General features: G+C 42.8%; 1 protein-coding gene across 1 annotated transcript in view; it reads right to left on the reverse strand.

Annotated features, from left to right (window-relative positions):
* LOC139739233 (uncharacterized) overlaps positions 1 to 18,528 on the reverse strand; it is a 102,588-nt gene that overhangs the window by 61,065 nt on the left and 22,995 nt on the right. Inside the window, exon 2 of the mRNA XM_071649852.1 lies at positions 1,855 to 1,925. The gene's annotated coding sequence lies outside the window, so the exon portion shown is untranslated. The remainder of the gene's footprint in view (positions 1 to 1,854; positions 1,926 to 18,528) is intronic.

Raw genomic sequence — 18,528 nt, forward strand, 5'->3', positions numbered from 1 at the left:
TTGAGAAATGAAGAGACAAATTACGGGCGTTTACGTGCCAACAATAGCAGATCATTTCGTTTTATCTTATGATTTCCAACCACGGCTTGGCGACGAGGGAACCCAGCTGAACAGACCTTCAGTCTTAACGAATTCAATAGACATTGCTCAGGGCATGTATTCAACTCGGCCTTAAAATCAGAATAAGGGCATTAGTCATGGAGAGAGGGGTTTCCACTGAAGGTTTCATGGCATCGATCATATGATTGGGCAAGACACGCACGTCGGTTTCTTGATACATGTTTGACTAGCGTCAGTTATATTCAGTATGGTATAAAGTATAGCGCTAACTTTAATAGTGTTGGAACGGCAAACTGACATAATAGCAGGGAACAGACTAGGCAATTATGAAGGTTAAAACAGAGCAAAATATCATCGATACTTTGCTCTTTATGTCCTTGAATTTCCCAGTCATACGGTTGATGAGGGGGAGGCAAAGAGGAAGAGGGAGAGAGGGGAGGGAGAGAGAGAGGGGGAGAGTCAAGGAACGGCTGTGCACAGGTAACGTCAACGGATCCGGCTTTGAGAACAGTTCCCAGTGTAAACCCTAATCGGGTCGCTGAATGCTCAACGGGACGTGTCGCGCAATGCGTCGTGCTAAATCGTTTGCGCCGCGAACCCACCAGCCGTCAACTATCTCCTGGGAATACAGCATACGGCAGACATGATCGTAATGTCCGGCTCTGATCCCCTTTATTTATTGTCTGCTTGCGACTAGAAGTCGTTATGTTCGGAACAAAAACACCAGCGCCATGCGGACTACGAATACGTTCTCGTGAGAAACACATAACGATGGTTTTTGAGAGTTTAGACGAGACTGTAATCTACAGACAAGCTAGCAGACTATAGATGGTAGGACTCAACCATTTTCTTCTATGCCAAACCCCAAAGTAAACGAATATAAAATGCACTAGTGATGTGGTGAGACCAGGGAGGTGTGAGAGAGACACCTCCCTGGTGAGACTGTGGCAGAGTAAGGCAACACAAAATGTACGTCTTTTGATGAAAGTATGGGATGATAAATACGCATTAACCGACATAAATCCCATTTCCTCGGTGAGCACAGCACCGTTCGTGCGTGGCAGAGTAATTCCTTTCAACGTGTTTTCACAGTATCCGCGCTTTCTTACCTCGAGATCAACCTCCCCTATCCCCTGAAAGCTTGTTTTCCAATTCCTTAGCCTTCCGTTTGATCATAAACTCAACGTCAGCCTCCCTTTCCTATTGGCAATCAAGCATCAGCTAGGCGACGTCTGCGCAATTACCGTCCGTAATTGCCCGACCATAATGTCTGCTCTATGCTGCCGTCGTTCAACGCAATCTCTTGAAAGGGGTCGGGTAAGTATGTTAACGACTCGCCGAGCCCGCCGTACGCCCCGTATGTCACGGTGCAGGGGTCTGCTTGCCATCCCCTCTGAGGGGCGGGGGGGGGGGGGGGGGGGGAAGAAAAAAATCGCGTCTCAACTTCCACGGAAGCCAGGGCCGTAATTCGATTTCCCCCTCCTGCGCCAATTTATATCCCCGTTAATGACCGTGGACGTTAGTCTTTGCGCAAGTCCCGTATGAAAAATGAAAGTCTCTCTCCAGCTATGACAATATTTCACTGCCTCCATATGCAATGTATGGCCAACGTCAAGACACCTTTGAAGCAGACATCGTAAATGAAAATGAAAGTAGTGAGATGTTTCTAACAGGCAAGTAAAAGGGACTCTGCAATGCATTTTATATTACACAAGAAAGCAAGAAAGAAAGTCTCTTGAAATAATACTGAAAATTAGTGAAAATACAAGAGGTATTTAGCCTAAATAGACTTACCTGAGCGACACTTCAGCATGCAGTCGTAATTCCCAGGCAGCAGGGATGATATGAAGCACCTTGTCCACACCCTGGCACAAGAGAACAGATTGAACATCCCATGTTACTCATTATCGAACGGTTAGGATTGTTTTCATTCATTGCAAGGATTAGACGAATTGATCGATACACCCCTTAAAACAACATCACCAACAACACAAACAAACACAAAAACCCCGACGCGGTCTCGTACCCACGCAGAAACGACGCCACTGTCATCCCCCTCCCGATTTCTTGGTTCTCCCTCCGAATCTCTGCGAGAGTGATGTTCTGAGAAGGTGAGAACTAGGGAAAATCGAGAGAATAATTTGTCAACATCGTCACTGTCATAAAGAGATTGTTTTTTTCCGAAAACGAGTAACATGGGTAACATTTTGTTTAGGCGAAAGCAATAATAACTGCCTGTGCAAAACATTAGGGCCGATATACCAGTAACGTGACTTCACCGCTGTTATCGTGATGTCTGTAGCACCAGGCAATCCATGTTTAATGATTGTCACTTATTGATGGCTGTATGATGCCCTTACTTTCACTGGAAGGTTACAGAAGCTTTACCTGATGGAATAATGCACACAATTTCTCCACGTTGCGTAAAGTTATTATTATTTTTTTCTTCTGAAAACCCGGGCCCGAGGTGAGAGGTGGGAGAAAAATAAGCGGCTTGACGAATAAGCACAAGATGGCTAAACACGTCCTGCCCTGACCTGAGGCAGTCGTTCACCCACATCAGGTAGAGGGAAACGTTGCAGCATTGAGATAAATCATTCCGACTTTCCATAGCTCTCATACAGTCATAGCCACTGGATATCGAGATGCTAGTCATAATCATAATAACCTTATAATGACTTATACGACGCTCTGCTATTAGCGGCCTTGCACGTGACATTTTGTTTTGCAACGAGCTATACGGGCTGGGCACAGACACGAATAAAAAGCGGTTAGAAGGTGTGAACTTTATTATCCCAAACTCAGTATATTTTGTTGTGTTTGTGTGTTCTTATTTGCTGTTGACCTAGTGGCTATCATTGTTCTGGTCGAAATGGTTGTTGTTGCTCCCGGACCTTCCAAAGGGGGAAAAATCTTTTGGGAATCACGTTTGAAAATTACAGGATAATTCTTAACCTAGATCTAGATTTCAACAGTTTCGTCTGCTTGTGATGAGCCATACTGATTTTCCGTGTTAACATTCATCTTCCCCTCTCTGATCGTCTGTTTGTGGAGACAAACACCAGACCAAGAAATGCATTAATACATTTGTTCAGTACAAACACAAATCTACAACAGTATTTTCAAGTTTATAAGTTCGCCTTTGTAACTAACAGCCTCGTGTCATTACTCACAATCATGATGTATATAATGGGACCGTGAGGACAGAAATAGCTAGAAAGAGAGAGAGGAAAAAAATAAAGGCTGATAAAAGCTAGGGTGGCTGTAGTAAAGATCGAAAGCCGAGCATTTGATCCGGCTGGCGATGGTTTCCCCACGAAACCATGAATTTTATTCAGAAGCAGTCAAGCCGAAGTTAAGAAGATCAATAGAGAACATTTAAACACTTGCGTAAATACGGCGCGCCACAATTCGCGTCACCGGCTCCCTACCCCCCCCCCCCCCCCTTTCCCCCCCCCTCTCTCTCTCCCTCTCCCTCTCTGTCTTTTAGTATCTATCTGTCTGCGTTTCTCTCGCTACCTTTCTTTTAAATTCGGGTGAAATAATTCATCACGAGAAGAAACTCGCGCGGCAAAAAGCTGCGGCACGTAATCGAACACATTAGTCTTCGTCATACAAAATGCAGACTTCGTTTCATCGCAGCAGGTAAAGTTATCCCCTCGCTAATATACTGCCGAAGACGGTATTAATAGCGTAGGTCTACTATTGTGGTACATGACGCATTTAGAGTGATAATATTAATAATATTATTCAGCTATCATACTATCTTATTATCTGTGTGCCCCCCCCCCCAAAAAAAACCAAACAAAACAAACAAAACAAAACAAAACAAAAAACAAAAACAAAAACAAAAACAAAACAAAACAAAAAAAAAAAAACCGACAAAAAAACTAATAATCTCGAAAGTTTTACCCTCGCTCACTAACTCGAGTAGAAAAATGCAGACTAGCAAACTGTGAGCGAAAAGTTTGGCCAGCGGGAATACCGCTTTATAATTGCAAAGCCCGTCAGAATAAGTTCCCAGATTGGCACAAAAGGTACAATTCATTCTTCAGTAAGGGAAATAAAGGACGTTCATCTCTGCTCTTATCGTACGTCATACAGTGCGGGAGAATTTACTCTATTGGCGCAATGAATGGCGAAGGAACCCAATAATCGACCAATATAGGTAAGTCTTTATAGCGGTCCTTTTCAGGACGTCTTTGTATCAGGCTTCCATATACGCGCGTCGATGCGTGCGGCGGGATTTCTTGTTCTGGTGGCCATTGTTCGCAGGTTTTTATTGGCGGGGCATTCGTCGCGTTGCGGCTTCGGACCTTGCGGCTGACGGGCATATCGTAAGTAGCGATTGTCGTGCCGATGATGGAGCATATCGTGAGCCCGTCTGGGAAAAACTGTCCCATCGGCTCCCGAGAACGTATCGCCCTGTGCTGGCGACGTTTTCTCGTGGGCATTTTGAAAAGGACATGGATCTCTCCGGCAATCAACGTGGAAAGAGTGGCTCAAGGGCATTAGAGCGGTAATCCCTCTTATCTCGATCAACAGCAGCTGGTGCGTTTAAGTATTAAAAATGAATAAATAAATAATTTCCCCATATCAAGACCGTCAAACATTTAAACATGCTTCTTTGATCTAACAAAAAAAAAATATATGAAGAACAAGCTGAGTGGTAATGGACATGGTTGAAACGAAAGTATTCTGCGTCAAAAAAAAAAACAAAAAAACGTGGACGATATTGGGCGTGGAGGCTTTATAGACTCAAGGGGGATAGCGAAATGTAACGTGTATTAATTATAACACTTCTCCACTACAATTGTGTCGCATCGTTCCAGCAGGAATGGTTGCCAGGCACTGTAGTGTCTGAACCCCCACTCTAATGACGCACCAATTCCACTCTAGTTCCACAAATTTGACATACAGCTGAGTTACTGAACTTCTTCTAAGGGCATCTCAAAAATCTTCAAACTCAAATCAAAATCCGCTCCAGGGGCATGATTCCCCGAACCGGGCAGAATTTGATGTGACAACGATTTGTTTCCGTTCGTCAAGTGTCAATACAGGTCAATGAGCTTAGGACGCAACGTGCTCCAGCGACGAAAACTGACAAAAGGTGAGACAGATGGAAAGACAGGCGAGAGAACTCGGAGAGGAAAGAAGAGAAGAAAAAAAAAATAAATTGCAAGTCGGGAATAAACGGCAGGCGAGTGAACGCATTGTGTTATCATTTCGCGTTTAGGAGTTGTGACCTCCGCGGGAAGAGGCTGCGAGGCTTTGGTAGCATGCTATGGTGAGTCGTGAGTAAACAGTAGGGATACGCATGTTTACCAGAATGCAGGTCGTTTGCTATTCGGGGACGCGAACTTTCAGAAGTTCGTGCGGAAGACAGTAGAGGGAAATTGTGGGGGCCGGAGTTTACGGCGAGGTCACTCTTAACTTCGAGTTCGTTGTGTTTTGTGTCCACACGGTGCTTAACTACGAGTGGGGACCCCCCGCGGCTCGTGGTTAGAGCGCTAACCATAAGATTTCTCGTGGCTCGAAACTTCGAGCAAACCTCGAGGTTTGCTAACTACGAGTGCGTCTTCACGGTCCCTAACTACAAGCTCTAACCTCGAAGTTTCCTAACTTCGAGGTTAAGGGCTCCCGTCTGAACGTAACTATAGTCGTTTTCCAAGCCCAGCACTGCGGATATCAGAACAGCTTGGTAATGGAACTACTAATTATATTACTGTTGTAACCTCTAACGCGCATAAACACACCTACGACATGCACACACGTCAAAGCACGCGCATAAACACAATATCGTTACAAGAGGCATTTGGTGCATGGTGCAAGTGGTGAAGTCTGTTTATTTCACTGGCTAAAGCCATTTCCATCGTGCCTTTATAGCTATACAGATTCATAATGTTGTCATAGTTCGTTCAGGAAAATGTTTTCTCCAATTTTGTCTTCTTATTTAGTGAGCACGAGGAGTCACAAATCCGTCTCAAGTATATTGTAATGTCTGAGCGCAAAACTAAACAAAATCACACTTGGTTCATCCTCATGGTAAAACAAAACAGAGACGTCAACGGAAGAGATGTGAACGGAAGGACACACACACACACACACACACACACAAACACACACACACGCATAATTTTCAGTCGTGGAGATGTATGTGCAAGTATGCCTGAATTCCCTTGCAATCTCCACTTTCCACCAAACGCACCGCCTCTCCGAATGAAATTTCGTCGTTCATTTTGAAGAAATTTATCGAGCTTCCGTAGGCGAAGAGAACGACTTTTTTTTTTTAACTTCCAGCTCATGCACCCACCTATTCAGGAAAGATAACTAACAAAAAAAAATCAACAAAGATGAAAAAATAGAAAGATAACAAAGACCGATCACGCGAGGGTGGGGTCTGTCTCCAGCACATTGGATCGCTGCAGGCACGTAAATAACGATCGTTCGTGAACCGTGCATAACGCATCGTTAGCACCCACAAAGGATGGCGTGAGGAGACGGAAGCGACCGCCTCGCTTATTAAAGGGAACGCTCAGTTCACCTCGAACAAGAAGAATTAATCGACCGATAAAGCTCAGCACACCACGGGAAGAGAGGTAATTTACTATGAAAAACTGTTTCTGGTGTGACGAATGGAATGTTTGCGAAACGTCAAGGCTTCAAAAATTTATTCGCTAATTTAAATTTGACCATTACACTAAATAACTCTGTGCCAAAACAAAATTGTATGGCCTCACAGAATTATAGAATGTCAGATTACTGGTATGACTATTCTCTTTAACTCAATTATTTCTACACGATATTCATTCAGTTGTTGAATTTGTGCTCTTTTTTAAAATCTAAATAAAAACTCCCACACTTGCATGACCATTGTATGTGCTAACATAATAAAACGACGGCCAATGCGAGAGAACAGGCTGCGATACCCGGGTGCAGCCCTGTGCTTCCCGAACTCACTAACGCGCGTTACGCCGCATTGAAACTCAGCTCGATATTATGATCATGGTGGAAATTACGAGGGGCATGAATAGAACATTTGCTTGCTGTATAAAGAAACAAAGGCCGCTGCGTCACTGCGATTTCCCTTTAACGGTGGACCACGTCGCTTTGCGGCGACGGCGATGGCTTTGATATAAAAAGCGTCCCGCCGGGCGGAAAGAGCAAAAGAAATAAAAGGATTATTGGAGCTGTCGCTGAGATGAGGCAGAAAGCGTGGTGAGCGAGCGATAGATATCGGATCGTCACGAGGAAAAAAAAATACACCCGCACAGATAAACATGCAGAGAAGGAAGAAGGGAGATAGGAACGTCTCCTCTTTTCTCTCTCTCTCTTCTTTTTCTTTGTTTTTATTATTTCCTCCCTCTCTTTCTCTCTCTCTCTCTCTTTCTCTCTCTCTCTCTCTTTTCTTGCCGGGGGGGGGGGGGGGGGGGGGCTAGCACCGTCGATGCATTGGTTTGGAATTCACGATTCTCTCACACCGATAGCAACTACGGATAGTTGTATTGCGTGTGTAATTCTTGTGCGCACGTTCGCGACAGATGAGAACACGTCATCATTTAGTAAGGGCATTTCACAGACTGAAAAAAGCAACAAAACAACAACATATGACTGAATAATAACAAACAACCAAAGGCACTCTACAGAGGACTCGAATGAGTAAAGTTTACTATACATCAGGAACGACCACGGAATGTCATCAAAATGTACAGAGTGAAGAGCGCAAAAAAAAAAGAAGAAAAAAGAATTAACCCTTAGGGGAAAATGAAATTACCGTAAATAACGAGGGGGGGGGGGGGGGGCGGGGAGGGTGAACTGAAACGGTTCTGACTAAAGTTCATATTTTTCAGCTACAAAATACTTTTATTATGGGGTAGCCTATCAGTTGATTTTCCGTTTTTAGCATGTGCAATGTAAAATTTGTTTCGCCTGTAGATGTCTAATAATATTTGCCCTTCATCCACCCTATGTCCCGCGTCTACGAGGAAAATTAGTGAGACAATGATGTGAAAACAGTGCATCTGAACACCTACTCGACATTCTTGGCTGTTGTATTCCCATGTTTGTAATGCAATTCTTTGCCTGCAGCTACAGAAATATTCACGATACCCTACCGCACGCTAAAGAAAGCAAGACATTTAACATGTTCCCGTAGTAATATTTCACTCGTGTAGCCCCTCCCCCTCCACGTTCAAAACCCACGCCAACTCATTCGTCTGTACGTTTCCGAATTACACACATTCTACCCTATAGCTCGTGCGTTGCGTGGCGCGTCCCATCTTTCATTTCTTTTTTTTTTTTCCTTCTAAGGAAAAGAGGGAAAAAAGCACTATCCCTGCTCTCTCGGTTCGTTTCTAGTCACGTCGATTTAAATCGCTTAAATAATCGATGCCGATCGCGGAGGGGAAGTAATTGGGGACCGCGCAGGGTTGCCAGGAAGAGGGAAAGCCTTGGCGAGCGCGGAGAAATTTCCTCTCGTCGCCACGCTTTCTTCGCCACCCCTTCTCTCTTCCTCTCTCCGTCTTCCTCTCTTCCTCTGTCTCTCTCACTCTGTCTCTCCCTCACCGTCTCTTCAAGAAAATCGTGCTGCTTTGTCTGAAGTCGAGTTCGAAAGCTTGAGGGCGCACTCACACTACGACGGCGACGTGTTTTTCCCCCCTCTCCTTTTGCGCTGTCTGCCATCAGGGGTATCAAGACGAGAATATCAATATAAGACACGAGGAAGCGGTGAAGTCCGGGCGAGCCGACCTTCGTGTCGTGGTTCGTAGCTCGTGCGAGACAACCACGAATCTTGAAGAGAGGAATTTCAAAAACGTATCTAAAGACCATAAACGACATAGAATGCGGACATAAGACCAGTCAACCAGCGATCAGTGAACCAACCACACCTGTGTCTTCCCCCCGCTTCTGAATGCTCTTTGCATAATGTAGGCCTAGTCTTTTTCGTTAGTGTAACCACTATAATTTGAGTTGACAAGAACACAGCATAGATGCACCCTGGTTGAAATATATTCTATGTATCAATACACATTAGAAAGTCTGAATATGAATGACATGGAATAGAGCCTATAAGTTGTTGTCTTATGCTACTGTATGTCATTTACGAACTGATTTAGGGCCTACATGCGTACACGTGTTATTTTCGCGCATGAGAATATCGTGCAGTACGAAGTGGATATGTTTAATCGGTGACCGTGACTTCATTATACCTAGCACGCAACGCATCTTCCTATATACGTACAGTACTCTGCTGATATTATCATACACCACCTTGTATGACGCCATGTACTACTAAGTATAACAAGCAAAGAGTTAAATGACCGCCTAATGCAGTGCGATATAGGATAAACCGGGTGCACGTGGACCTAATGAATTTAGGCAGCTCTTTCCAAAATTGCAAATCTCCTAGTAAATCTTTTAATCTGACTATGCAGTGTGTTGACTGGAAAGTCAGGCCTCGTTTTCTTCCGGTATGAGTGATAGCAAAATGTCCTGTAAAACAGGCATCTCTGCAAAACACCATTATCACCGATACTTTAACCGCAGTGAATTCGATCTATAATTCCAACCTGGCACAATAAAAACAGGAAAATGAAGCCAGTATAGTTTGGATGGTAATGAGAGAGATCGTGAGTGAAACTGCACATCTGCACATGTATTAAACTTCAAGCTATCCAAAACTTCATGGAAGAGAAATAAAAATGTAAAGACTGTACACAACAACAAAAAGACAAGCCGCTTTTCCCGCTTTCGTAATCATTTGCCACACTCATAATATACCGATTCAAACGTTCATTCTTTGCAGCTATGGACGTCAAAGCGGTACTTAGTAACGCTTTCATATATTACGGCCATATAAGAAAAAAAAAACAATCATTATTCACGCCCACTTCACTTGGCGACTTGCGGCAATAAATTGGAATGATTACGTATAGGATGACATCCATCCACCGTTCCTGCTAGTCTAGCTGTATATTACTGTATATACTTAAATGTGTCCAAATAAGCAGTACTTTACAACCCTATTTGGCTTTAGATAAAAATACATATTGACAGAAATTAGTCACTGTTATGTGCATCGACAAATGTATTGAAAGATAATGATCTGTGCGTGATGTTTTCGTTTCTGTGAAAGAAACACCCACTAATCCCAGTGGCCTAATTAGTAAAAGCCATACAACCACGGTTCTCGAGCAGAAACAGCTACCGCCATTTCACGCTTGCAGTGACCGCCTCTGTATATGACTTCAAGAATAAGAAAAAAAGTGCAGGAAAAAGGGGAAATAGAGAGAGGCAGAGGAAGAGGGGGACTAGAGTTGTATTAGAGATAAAACGTCTCCGTTGAGAAACGGAGACGTCTTTTCTACGCAATCAAAAGAGGATGCGTTGCCATGGAGACAGAACGGCAAATTACGAGCATCATCAGTTAGGCCTAGCGTTATCTGTTCGCTCTCTGGGCTCGCCGCAAAGAGCGCGATCTCAACAGAGACAATGGCGACGCGAACTTAATGGAAACGGATTTAGTTCAATTTCATCCGCTTATCATATATACCAGGCGAAAAGGCGGCTAGTCACCGCCAACACAATTATGCTGAAGAGAAAATCGCGGAAGAAATTGATAGCATCGATAGAGGGAAAGGGAGAAAGATACTAGCGGGAAAACAGACTAAAGCAATATTGACCTTTTCACTGAGTATTGCTGAGCGACTGTATGAAACATGATATAACAAAGTAAAATGCTGATGATGTAATAAATGAAAGTCCACCATGAAAATTCATTAATAAAGAACCCTTTTTAAGATGTCCCGTGACGAAAGATTTACGGATGAATAACAAATATTTGTAGTACTCATGCAATCAAAAGTAGACTGGGAAATGCTGTTTTCTTTAAATAAAACTAAAAATACGCCACATAACAGCAAAATTGAAACCCGACTGCTAAGGGTTTGTTATGTGGCATCGCGTAAGAAAAGAACAAAAATAGCTGACCTCGAATGCAGTGTGCCTTATCTATTAGCTAATCGTGTAAAGTTTAAAGATTGTGTATGTGCTATATCTGCCCTCCATTCGATTTCAAACGTATACGGTTTCATTAATGGGAATGTGCTAAGTTTGGGTATTGGTGTCATAGGGCAAAAATCTGAGACTTAGTTTCATCATGTTAGCGGGTTTGTGTCTTTATACGACTTGTACCTGAAAAAAAAAGGAAGATGAAGATAGAAATAGACACAAAGGTAGAGAGAGGGGAGGAAGAGGGAGAAAGAGAGAATGACAGAAAGATAAGAAGACGGAGAGGGAGAGATGAATGTGAGAAGTTTTGCCTTAAACAAGGCTATCTCTCCAGCCACAGACGACCACGACGACGGCTATCTTTTCTTCTTACTGTTTTTTTTTTTCCTCCCGACTGATGCAGCGATTCTCTCGGGAAGCGGAGAAAGGACGCCGCTCGATACACCAGTCGCATCGAGCGGAGGGTCGTGAGGACGCATACACGCCCGCAGTCATATGGGAGGCATTGAATAGATACGATGAAAATGGTCTGGCGAGCCTGCAGAACATAAAAAACGAACGACAACAAGATAAGGCTAGCCAGTTCACTTTCATCTTGTCCCAACCCCAAGTTTCTATTTTGATTTCGTATGAAAGATCTCGTGCTTGATAAATTAATGTGTTCACTTCTCTCACGCCAAGAACGCGAGTCTCTCACTTTGGGCATGAGTGTACAGTGTATACAAAAGTGCATGTCGCATATATTATATCATGTCTTGATCATGGCACAGTGTCTAACTGTTGACAAAGATTCCATATCATAATGGCGCTCTCAAACTAGATATTAATGAATTGCTAGATCATAATGCGGAAATCACCTGCCCGTCGATTATTATGAAGGACATGTAGGGAGTGACACGACTTTCAGGAGTACGTAGATATACCTTATCACACTACTGACAGTTGTTGCGTGACTATTATCGTGACTATTATTAATATTACGGTGTGGCAGTGTCCTATAGCGTTGATGTGTGGAGGGGAAAATTATAGATCAGTCACTATCACAAGGAGAAACCGAAGATTACACGCTCAGAGGTCTTGAAAGGAAACACTGCGCCGTTTTCTCGCCGTTTTCCCTCCTGCTTCTGAAATGCCTCGGTTGCTGGTATGGCTCTCGTCTCTAATGCGTCGAGACTTTTTATCGCACGCACGGTGAAATGGCGGTGATGAGCCACACAAATTGGGCCCCTTAATGATCATTAATGAGAGTCTAGTTGTGCACGATATGCACCAGCTCCGTCGCTTCTCGCTCACTCGTTATTTCAACACACGATCTCTTCCTCTGCCCGTCTTTCTCTTAGTTTCTAATTTAACAAAGTAATTTACTGGTAGACACCGTCTCTACTGCAGTCTGCCATGAATTGATCACATTGGCAGCTGAGGATCCCACATACTCACTACTGGGCCCAAACCAGAGATCATGCATCTTTCAGTGACATTAAGGACTGCAAAGAAAGGAGCCATCATTATCTTAGCTCTACTCTCATACGCAAGGGAAAACGGGCGCCATTTTTTCCCCTGCATTTTACATTTCCGGTAAAACGACTTACGTTTGTTGTCGTTTCACATAGTTAAACATTAATCAACAATGTCAATTCAGCAATGTTGTTAAGATCTTTTGGTATAATGATATACTAGTATGCGATTAAAGTTGGGTTTGTCGCAATGATATTAGAAACTTATTGAAAAAAAAAACATAACCTCAGTACAATGCGAACACAAGCACAATCTGTACAGTGTGCAAAGTAATCGTTGTTCGTATCAACATTATGAGAAGTAATGGTAGATAGGCCACGCGGGACGTTGACTATAAGCGAAATATAATTATGAATGCGTCTCCCAATAAGTTGATTAGAGGAAAAATCGAGAAAAGTTTTACGCCTGAGAAGGGGCTTGTGTGAAGGCTTTGCCTTGAAACTCGAGCAATACATCTCGTGGAAGTTTCATCGCCTTGGCAACAGACGTAAGATGTCTCTATTCAGTGGAGTGGGGGCTTAGGGACAACCGCGTCTCGTTGCTTCATTCTATCGATCCTTGTCCGGGAGCGGTTTCGATTTTTGTCTCAAATTTTATTCCCGTTTCCGGACGCCTCCCTTCTCAGACTCTACCAGCTCGCCTCCTCTTCTCCGCAATTTCATCTGCCTCCACGCGGGCCTATTGTTCGTTTGGCGCGCAATCGTTCAATTCGAACCCAGTTCTCGCCGAATACTCCATGCCCCCATCTCTCTCCGTATGTTCCTCCCAATATCTTGCGATCAAATCTCAAATTTGTGCAAGCTTTCGTTCTCTCCAGCTCTCATGTTTTTCGTGATAACTCTCATTCCCTCTTGGCGCCCAAGACAAGTGCGTGAAATTCATGAACAATCAGACGACAGGCACGCTTTCCCGCGAAAACCAGCCTTACTAGTCTTGTACTCCAGTAGCTTTCTTTTTTCCTAAATGGAGCTACAATCATCTGTGTTGTAGCTCCATGCTTCTACTTATCCCTAAAAACTTTGCCGTAAATCAAGTCTCACTGAGATTCACGAATAAAATGATGAATACGAGACATCCTAACAATATTGTCGACATAAACGACGTTGACAGATTTGGGTCCTTCTTCCCCGTTGATCTGATCCTCTTACCTGCAGATATTAGTTGTGACCTTCTTTCATTATTTGATACAATTGGTAACATTGGTTGTGTAAATGATGGAACGTTTGATCTTAACATCATACCCATGGCGTTCATCGGGTTTCGTTCTATGTTCTATTCGATGAATTAGCCTGTCATAATATACCCTACTCTAATCAAAATAACGTACCGTTGAAAAAAAAATGACATTTCGTCTTCTTTAATCAGAAGCTCAATGCTGACTTTCCTTACATTTCGTCCAAAATAGTGTTGTCATCGGATCACTGCAATCGTCTATATACTTTAATCCTAAGTATAAAATTTGTTACGTGTACACGCGTCCAACATCACTGCATTCACTGTGACGTTTTCAAGATTAAACTTGAATTTGATCCCTGACGTGCTCAAACTGCCTGAAATTATGATGTTGATTAAAGGGTAGAAGTACTCTGTATCCTGGATAGCCTGACGTCTATATAAGTCTATTGTTGATCGAAAAAAAAAATGACGGTGCTACGATATTCGCGAATAGTCATGCAAGTGGACGGCATTGCCCGAGGCCCCCATTCCGCTTATAGAAATAGAAACGTAATAAACGCTGTCAGAAAAAGGCTATATCAACCCATTATTTGAATGAGCTACACAACAGTACAATAATAAAAGAGGGACGTTTAGTTCGTCGTTTCCAAAACATGTAGGAATTATTCACTGAAGAAGCTGTGATATTTTCAGACGGTTAACCCTATAAAGCCCAAGGGGGGGGGGGGGCACATTGTGCCCCCCCTACCAGATTTTCGTTTGCCACTCCTTCGTCCTTAATCCGATTTCAACCAAATTTGGTGACTTTTCCTAAAATCTTATTGCGAACATTTTGATATATAATTTAGCTATATTTGATGTTGCTGGTTGCCATGGCAACCATAAACTGACAACCATGTCAGTCAGATTTTGCATCTTTTATTTGTTCCCATTTCATTTAATAGCATTACAGTGTATGAAATGGGTGTTTCTTGGCTGAAATTTGTTGAAGAAGCAAAATTTGAAGTAATTATGGTCCTGGAAAGTTTTTCTTATTATTTCCTTTGTTTTTATGTGACAAAGGCATAAAACAATAGATATAATAGAGATAATTGAAAACAATAATATTTTCTACAGATTGCCCTTATATTTTGAGTTATTTTGATTCCTTCACCCAAGTTATGCCTCTAATATCATTAGTTTATCATATTATTAATTTGCAATCTCAAAATTCCACTATCATGCAAATATGAAATGTTATAACTATACATGTTCCCATCCCAAAAATTTCATCTCAGGTCTCATAATGTATCACTATGTTGATATGAATAGCGCCCCATGCGGTGACCTTGAGAAATTTCAAACATAACAAATAATAAAATTCCACTTGCTTATCATTTGTGGCAAATATGAAAATGATTGGTATATAATAAGACATATATAATGGGGATAAAGAAATCATACCGAAAAATCATGTTTTTAGCATATTTCCTATGTATTTCTTTATATTTTTGTAAATAGCGCCCTCCATGGGTGACCTTGTGAAAATTCAAATGTATGGTCATGTAGAGTATGAGTTACTCTACCCACGTGCCAAATATGACTATGATACATAAAATAATAAAAAAGTTATATAGGGGGGGGGCACAATGTGCCCCCCCTTGGGCCTGCGAGGGGTCAAAATAGCTTGGGCTTAATAGGGTTAAAGCATTGAACACACTCATCGAGAGTTTCATTATCACTACAATAGGCCACATCTCGGGTGATACACCTTATGAATGCATCTATGTAAATTTAGCTGCGACAGGCGCGCCAATTACTCGGACAGCGAACCGTGTGCATTCGACGATCAACCATGTCAACGAACACCCTAACAATATTGGTATGCCTCGGGCGCCAGTGGTTGCGCAGACCTAAAAACAATGCCACTTTGGCGGCGTGTTCAGTAATGTAGGGAAAACAGATCTCAGAGGACAGCAACAACGTCAGTTCGGTGCAGACATGGAGGTATAAAAGCAAATGAAATGAATACAAACCAGAAAGACAGGACCTGCGACGTAATAGTCTTCTTTGATGTGCACTTTTACATTGCTGAAATCAAATAAAGGAAATGCTGCATAGGTTTCATTATATAATTGCAGGTTTTGGGGGAAATTTTGAATCACCATACTTCAAATGTGACACACTGTATACGATAACTTGGTGCGGAAGGTCTCATGTCAACACGTGTATATCCATACCATACGACGTATGGAATATGGATGTGCTATAACGTACCAGTTTTGCCAGATGTCACCGTCGATTTGAAATTGTGTCGTAAGTTATCTTATGAATGTAAGGATGAAATGAGGTGTTTTATCTTGCAGTCATATCGGGTATTGCGGTATCTGGCTGGATCTTGTTTACCAACATCATATTCAAATTCATCCACACCTTTTCAAACAAAACGACTATCTCCGAGGCTTGTCCGAGGCTTGTCCGACATGGCAACAACTAATGATAGTAAAGTGCATTTCAAGTACCGAGACATACTGAGTATTAATGAAGGGTGGATGGAAAAGCTTGTCACAAGATAGAGGAAAAGTAGGACAAGGTTACTAAAAGTATACCATGGTGGTTTATTTTTCTTGTGTGTGTGTGTGTGTGTGTGTGTGTGTGTGTGTGTGTGTGTGCGTGTGTCTGTTTGTTTGTTATTCAGGGATTTGGATGCACCACCAGATATCGTTAAAGATCTTTTGCTGAAAGCAACATGGGAATGCGTCACTGACGTATACAGGGGATCGTCATCTTTGCACTTTTGCGTCGCGTCGGGGTACAATTCAAGATAATAATATGCGTTGCCTTGGGAAGTGGCGCACACGCGAGAAGACTAAGGGAGGGACACGGATGACCTGGTTCTCTCTCGCCAAAAAAAAAAAAAAAAAAAAAGCCTATCACCGCATTCGGCGGCCTCCGACACGCAGCCTAGCCGACACTCGCCTCCGATTTGCACTTTTACTTATTACACAGGGACTAGCTTGGCGATGCTTGGGAGCCGCCCACCCTCAGTCGCGTCATATCGGCCTGGAACTCGACGCCGTGCTCAGAATAATTTAGCCACATTACAGCATATCTGGCAGAACGGCATGGGGCCATAGAGAAAACAGACTTCCACGGATAGACAAATAGACAAACTGACATACAGCCCAGCTACACTGGTATAAATTATACTCTGAGAGATAGAGACTGAAGCCTGAAGGCTAAATGGAGGCTAAGAGAGGCTAAAGGATGATGCCAAGCGATGCAACACGCAGAATTATACTCCAAATGAAAGATAAACTGCAAAAACAAAGAATATCAACATCATCAAAACACCCATCCACCTTCTCTCTCTCCCTCCGTCACACACACACACACACACACACACACACGCACGCACACACACACACACACACAGTTATAGGCTCTACATTCTTTTCAATATTTACAACATAGTAAACAGTAATGGGGATTTCTCCTTAGTCTCTCGGGTCTACTGACTCAAAATGGCACTAACCATAATCACATACACGATAAATCTTGGCTTTGGTTTGATATAATTCAAAAGACGAAGGGGGTAAGGATAAAATCGTCCCTTTTGCCATCGGATAGCTCGTACTATGTCACTGGACACAAGCAGATGCAGGCCTGGGTGGCGTTCCCCTTGCACTCATTGCTTGTTGCCATGGTATACAAGACTGCTGGCGGTATTCGGCGAGCCTGAGAGTATTGTAGCGCAAAAGAGATACTAAACTAATTGCTATAGCGTAATGCCTTTAATGCAGATACTTCGTAACTCATGGGCTTATGTCTGCCGCACATTACTTTGAAATATCATCGAGATGTACAGTGTGGTTTTTTTTTCTTTTTAAATACTTCGTGCCTGCATCTCGGGGCACGTCGGATCGAAGCAAAATCCGATAGCCACGTCACCCCCCCCCCCCCCCCCAATCCCTTGGGATATAACCCTCGTCTCTCTCCCTCTCCCTCTCCTAATTCAGCCTCTCTATTTAGCCGAACATTTCGTCTCTCGTCACGTCTGAATATCGAGGGTCTGTGCCCACCTTTCTGCCGCTAAAGACGCGGACGGAGTGGTTTACGCGGCTCCAATAATACGAAACTGTATACAAAAATACACCGCTTACTCTCCGTCGCTTCGTACATCAACATGCATTTAAAGGAAAATTTGTTCCCATCGATAGAATTATAAAGAATATGAAAGAAAGTGCCTACAACAGACGAAAATACAGACCAAAGTGGGAATACATTATGAAAAATGATGTCAATATTGTAAAATATATAAGAGGGAGTAAACTTACATGCCCTGCATGTGGTTATCTCCATAATAATTTGTCACTTGATTGTAACGTTGATATTGTATGCACACTTTGTATGAGTTTGTGTGTGTGCGTGTGTTAGGGACAAAAAATGCCAATTTTGTGACGTTAATAGTCCGTTCGCACAAGTTTCGCACTCTACACTGCTGTAAGTTAGTAGTAATTAAACTGGAAACCTCGAAACTCGGTTTTTACTTTTGTTTCAATTCTTAAGGAATGTAAGGGTGAGGCAAAAGGACAAACACAGGTTATATGCTTTTTATTCAGCAAATGACTTCGCGTTTTACCAGAGAAGTGCTACCTCCCACCTAGCTGCGATTTACCTCTCCAAAGCATCATCATGGATGCTCTTAGAGTCACCAAACATACCCGAGTTTTTGCTCGTTGGATTACTTCGGTTTATGCAGGGAGGCGAGTGACTGAGACGAGATAC

This window comes from Diadema antillarum, unplaced genomic scaffold (assembly GCF_040938485.1).
Source record: "Diadema antillarum isolate AM-2024a unplaced genomic scaffold, OU_Dant_1.0 scf00000029, whole genome shotgun sequence".
In the NCBI taxonomy this organism is placed as follows: domain Eukaryota; kingdom Metazoa; phylum Echinodermata; class Echinoidea; order Diadematoida; family Diadematidae; genus Diadema; species Diadema antillarum.